This window comes from Oncorhynchus gorbuscha, linkage group LG23 (assembly GCF_021184085.1).
Source record: "Oncorhynchus gorbuscha isolate QuinsamMale2020 ecotype Even-year linkage group LG23, OgorEven_v1.0, whole genome shotgun sequence".
Taxonomy (NCBI): domain Eukaryota; kingdom Metazoa; phylum Chordata; class Actinopteri; order Salmoniformes; family Salmonidae; genus Oncorhynchus; species Oncorhynchus gorbuscha.
The window spans coordinates 27,709,219-27,715,221 of NC_060195.1; the positions used below are offsets into that span (position 1 = coordinate 27,709,219).

Below are 6,003 nucleotides of genomic sequence, written 5' to 3' on the forward strand. Positions count from 1 at the left end.
TCTCCATCCGTTTCGTGTTCCCACCCTCCTGCACTCTCCATCCGTTTCGTGTTCCACCCTCCTGCACTCTCTCCATCCGTTTCGTGTTCCACCCTCCTGCGCTCTCTCTCCATCCGTTTCGTGTTCCACCCTCCTGCGCTCTCTCTCCATCCGTTTCTTGTTCCACCCTCCTGCGCTCACTCTCTCCATCCGTTTCTTGTTCCACCCTCCTGCGCTCACTCTCTCCATCCATTTCGTGTTCCACCCTCCTGCGCTCACTCTCTCCATCCGTTTCGTGTTCCACCCTCCTGCGCTCACTCTCTCCATCTGTTTCGTGTTCCACCCTCCTGCGCTCTCTCTCCATCCGTTTCTTGTTCCACCCTCCTGCGCTCACTCTCTCCATCCGTTTCTTGTTCCACCCTCCTGCGCTCACTCTCCATCCGTTTCTTGTTCCACCCTCCTGCGCTCACTCTCTCCATCCGTTTCGTGTTCCACCCTCCTGCGCTCACTCTCTCCATCCGTTTCGTGTTCCACCCTCCTGCGCTCACTCTCTCCATCCGTTTCGTGTTCCACCCTCATGCGCTCACTCTCTCCATCCGTTTCGTGTTCCACCCTCCTGCGCTCACTCTCTCCATCCGTTTCGTGTTCCACCCTCCTGCGCTCACTCTCCATCCGTTTGGTGTTCCACCCTCCTGCGCTCACTCTCCATCCGTTTGGTGTTCCACCCTCCTGCGCTCACTCTCCATCCGTTTGGTGTTCCACCCTCCTGCGCTCTTCCCTCTCCCTTTGTGCACTGTGAGTTATGTATTTGGTTTTACTGTCTCTTCTGTTCTTTGGCACTGACATCTAACCTTCATCTAATAATGAATGAATGAATGTTTTAAATGAGCTGTGTGTAATGGTGAAATTTGGGAAATGTATTTTTACAACATGTGAACATGATTCCTTTTTGGGGGGGTCTTTCACTCACTCTTGTCGTGAATTAATTGATTTTCTTTCACCAGACTGCAAAATCAATTTAATAAAACATAGAAGAACAGTCTCCTGTAACTAGGCTCTTATGCTTTATTTTTCTTTTGTTTACTTTTTTTATTAGGAACAATCATGTTTGTTTCCGATGGTAAACTCCACACCGTATTTTAATAAAATTCCCAAAATGAACCCCTTTCTTTCTCACGCTGCTTTCTCCTGTTGAAGGTAATGGTCTTTCTGTCTTAATCTGTCTGTCTGTGTGTGTGTGTGTGTGTGTGTGTGTGTGTGTGTGTGTGTGTGTGTGTGTGTGTGTGTGTGTGTGTGTGTGTGTGTGTGTGTGTGTGTGTGTGTGTGTGTGTGTGTGTGTGTGTGTGTGTGTGTGTGTGTGTGTGTGTGTGTGTGTGTGTCCTCAAACTCAGAGAACAAGGAGAATCTATCATATTGCCTGTTTGGATATTACCCTCAGCCTTGAGATTCATTCAGTGTGTTTATACTTGTGAGTGTGCATAGTGCAAGCTTTGCAGTATAGCAGTGATAACCCAGGTGTGCTGCTTTCCTCCAGCCCTGGGGATAGGAGCAAGGTTTACCAACCACTGCCCCCCCCCCCCTAAACTAACTTTACAACCTTTTGTCTGTCTTTATATGGGCACTGGGGTGATGCAGTGCCAAGCGCCCCAGAGCTCACGGCAGCTTTACGAGTAGTTAGACCAGGTGGGGGGCAGGCAGCGGAGAGGGGTACAGTCATAGCATCATGTGGCTGGGAATGCCAACTTCAAAATTGTTACCACATGTACCATCCGTAACCCCTGACGAGAGAGCGGTCTAACCCTCATGGTCCCATCGCTGGAGGGAGGCCCCCTTGTTTGTACTCCGTCTACTAGGATATTCCCCTAGGCTGAGCTAAGGGGATCTTGGGTACACACGTGCATGGAAGCTAAAAAGCTTTCATTTCAAAAGCTTGAAATGGCACCTTTTGAAACGCTTTATGACGAGCCCTTTTAATATGTACTCCATATGCCCTCAGACCAACCCTCCATCTCTACCAGATGAACAACACTATAGGCTTGTAACTAGCTACGGGAGGTGGACAGGATATGAGTTTGTTTTCCTCTTGACTTGTTCATTTTCCTTCCTCACAAGGAACTGCATTTTCCATAGGTCAGTATTTCCATAGGACAGTATTTCCATAGGTCAGTATTTCCATAGGACAGTATTTCCACAGGTCAGTATTTCCATAGGTCAGTATTTCCATAGGTCAGTATTTCCACAGGTCAGTATTTCCACAGGTCAGTATTTCCACAGGTCAGTATTTCCATAGGTCAGTATTTCCATAGGTCAGTATTTCCATAGGACCGTATTTCAATAGGACAGTATTTCCATAGGACAGTATTTCCATAGGACAGTATTTCCATAGGTCAGTATATCCATAGGACAGTATTTCCATAGGTCTGTATTTCCATAGGTCAGTATTTCCATAGGTCAGTATTTCCACAGGCCAGTATTTCCATAGGCCAGTATTTCCATAGGTCAATATTTCCATAGGTCAATATTTCTATAGGATAGTATTTCCATAGGTCAGTATTTCCATAGGACAGTATATCCATAGGACAGTATTTCCATAGGTCAGTATTTCCATAGGACAGTATTTCCATAGGACAGTATATCCATAGGACAGTATTTCCATAGGACAGTATATCCATAGGTCAGTATTTCCATAGGACAGTATATCCATAGGACAGTATTTCCATAGGTCAGTATATCCATAGGACAGTATTTCCATAGGACAGTATTTCCATAGGACAGTATTTCCATAGGACAATATTTCCATAGGACAGTATTTCCATAGGACAGTATTTCCATAGGATAGTATTTCCATAGGACAGTATTTCCATAGGACAGTATTTCCATAGGACAGTATTTCCATAGGTCAGTATTTCCATAGGTCAGTATTTCCATAGGTCAGTATTTCCATAGGTCAGTATTTCCATAGGACAGTATTTCCACAGGTCAGTATTTCCACAGGTCAGTATTTCCACAGGTCAGTATTTCCACAGGTCAGTATTTCCACAGGTCAGTATTTCCATAGGACAGTATTTCCACAGGTCAGTATTTCCATAGGCCAGTATTTCCATAGGTCAATATTTCTATAGGATAGTATTTCCATAGGTCAGTATTTCCATAGGTCAGTATTTCCATAGGTCAGTATTTCCATAGGTCAGTATTTCCACAGGTCAGTATTTCCATAGGCCAGTATTTCCATAGGTCAATATTTCTATAGGATAGTATTTCCATAGGTCAGTATTTCCATAGGACAGTATATCCATAGGACAGTATTTCCATAGGACAGTATTTCCATAGGACAGTATTTCCATAGGTCAGTATTTCCATAGGACAGTATTTCCATAGGACAGTATTTCCATAGGACAGTTTTTCCATAGGCCAGTATTTCCATAGGACAGTATTTCCATAGGACAGTATTTCCATAGGACAGTATTTCCATAGGACAGTATTTCCATAGGTCAGTATTTCCATAGGACAGTATTTTTCCATAGGACAGTATTTCCATAGGACAGTATTTCCATAGGACAGTATTTCCATAGGACAGTATTTCCATAGGTCAGTATTTCCATAGGACAGTATTTCCATAGGACAGTATTTCCATAGGACAGTACACAGCAACTGTAATCCCTTCCTGGTAGCTGTTCTACATGACATCATATGGAGTGAAATATACAGCTTATTGCAGATTCTAGAAGGTATGCTACCTTTCTCAACAGTTAGCTCGTTTTAAGGGCCTTTGGTATTCACTTGTCATGAAAGTCAATTTCATGTGAGTGTTGCAGTCATTGAGCTCTCTTTCTGTGTAGTCACTGTTGGGGTGCCAGCGACCCTGCTTTCGTGAGAAGCATTCCTCGGGAAAGAACAGGTTGCATAATGATCTCTCTTCTGACGTAAGGCCCGGGGAGAAAACAGCTTTTTAACAGGCAGATTCACTGGCCCCTGTGCCCCCCGTTTCCCAGTCCGAGCTAGTTTGTTTTGCAACAGGCTGGGCTGCCCTCATCCGTCCTCTAGCCCCAGCCCTGGTGCTGCACTCCCCTGCCAGACGCCACAATGGCCCTGGACCAGGATATTTATCTGGCGCTAGTGTGTGTTAGGGGGGTGGGTGGATACTGATCCCCAGAGATGTCAATACAACCTTGGAATACATCAGTGGACCTGTAAGACATGTGACTTGAGGGAAGTTGATTAGTCACTGTCATGGTGGGTCGGGGTCATATGATGGGAAATGGAGTATTTGTTTTGGGGTGGTCTTTGAAGACCAGACTACATCCTGCTGGCTAGAATCCTCTTGTTTACTAACTAGCTTTACTTGTAAAAAGCTTTAGGTTGGTCAGAGTAGGGCCAGGAGCCCAAGAGAGAAGCTCCAGGGCCCATGGGTGAGGTAAACTGTGGAAGGTTGTTTTGTTTCATTGAGATTGAAAGTGTTTCTTGTTGACAAGACAGAAGACATAATATTTGTGTGCATGATAAATTAACCTCTGTAATAGGCCCTTAACCTCTGACTCCTCAGGCCCTCACGTTCAACCTAGGGATTGTATTAGCAACCCAAAGATGAGACCGCTAATATTTGCCCGTCCCCATATAGATATGAATCTTTACAATGGATGGCTTGGAGATGACATCATCAGGGGGTCACATCGGTACTGACTTCTGTGTTTATTTCTGATAATAACTAGAACTTTGTATCCGGCCTACTTTCTCCATCCCCGTTATCCTTTATAAGCGTGTCTCAATAATGGAGTTCTGGCTTCTGCCATTTGGCAGGTGTTAGTGAGTGTTTGACAAGGGGACTGTGTGCGCGCACGCGCGGTTTGATATCAGTTGTTTTAGTGTGTGTGATGTGCGCCAAGTGGTAAGCTGCTCAGTACTCATCCTGCTGTGACTCAAATCCAGAACAGGCCAGTGTGATCAGTGCCAACGTGTATGTTGCAGTTTTATGCGTGTGTGTGAGATATTCACCTTTAGGCCAGTGTGAGTCAGCCAGTGTGGACGCCCGGCTCTGTCATTAATCAGCGGGCAGAGCAAGTCTGGGTTTTCCGTAACCTACTTTCAGTAAGAGAGGAGAAGGGCAGAGGTGAGATAGGGGGAAAGAGGGCTTCCAGTTGGTTTCTATAAATGTTTCACTGAGAGGTCATCGTGGCCCATTAACCCAGGCGGCTTCTTATCATTACAGCACAGCTTAGGAGATGGAACGTCCTTAGCTTTGGGATAGATCCAGTCTTAGCCCAATCTGAGGATGGAGGAGGGAAAAGGATAGCTGAGAGGAGGATAGCCCAAGGCTTAAATATTTACAAATGACATGTTTTGGAACGTCCAGAGGTGCCTTTGTGTGCGTGTGCGTATGTTAAATAGTTTGACACACACACACACACACACACACACAGGCTCATTCACACTGAGCTTCATACTGAGCCCCAACACATGGATCAATAGCCAGCTCAGTAGTGGAGCAGTAATACATTGTCCATGTGTTCACCAGCTGTGGGGGAATAGTTATGTGAGGACACAGACCGACATGCTTTAACCCTCTCTCCTTCACTTCACTGACCAGAGGAAGTTTGTCCAGTGGAGTCATCAGCTGGGTTGACCACTAAGACCCTACTCTATTTATCGTTACATGGACTTGTCTCTTCCAGAGCCAGACTGCTGATCTGGCGTCCTTAAACAAGCAGACGGTCGGGATTTCTCCGCTCCAACTGTAACAATTAAAACATTTCAAATGGTCCATGGAAAACATACATACTGTACAATAGGAATGCACTGACTGCCAAGTGCGATCTATTCATTTGTGTGTTACATGGTGTTCATTACCTTGTCAGCAATATGAGGTTAGGGGCTACTGAGTTTACACAGCAACACAGAGCCAGTGGGAGAAGGTGTGTGTGTGTGTGTGTGTGTGTGTACACACAGAGAGTGGGAGAGAATGGGAGAGAGGGAGGAAGAGATAGCTACTGTAGAGGAGGGTGGGGGCTATGCAGTGCCTTTCCATAC

General features: G+C 45.5%; 1 protein-coding gene across 3 annotated transcripts in view; it reads right to left on the reverse strand.

The window, feature by feature from the left end:
- LOC124010977 (ras-GEF domain-containing family member 1C-like) overlaps positions 1 to 6,003 on the reverse strand; it is a 290,823-nt gene that overhangs the window by 118,621 nt on the left and 166,199 nt on the right. The gene's annotated exons all lie outside the window — the stretch shown is intronic.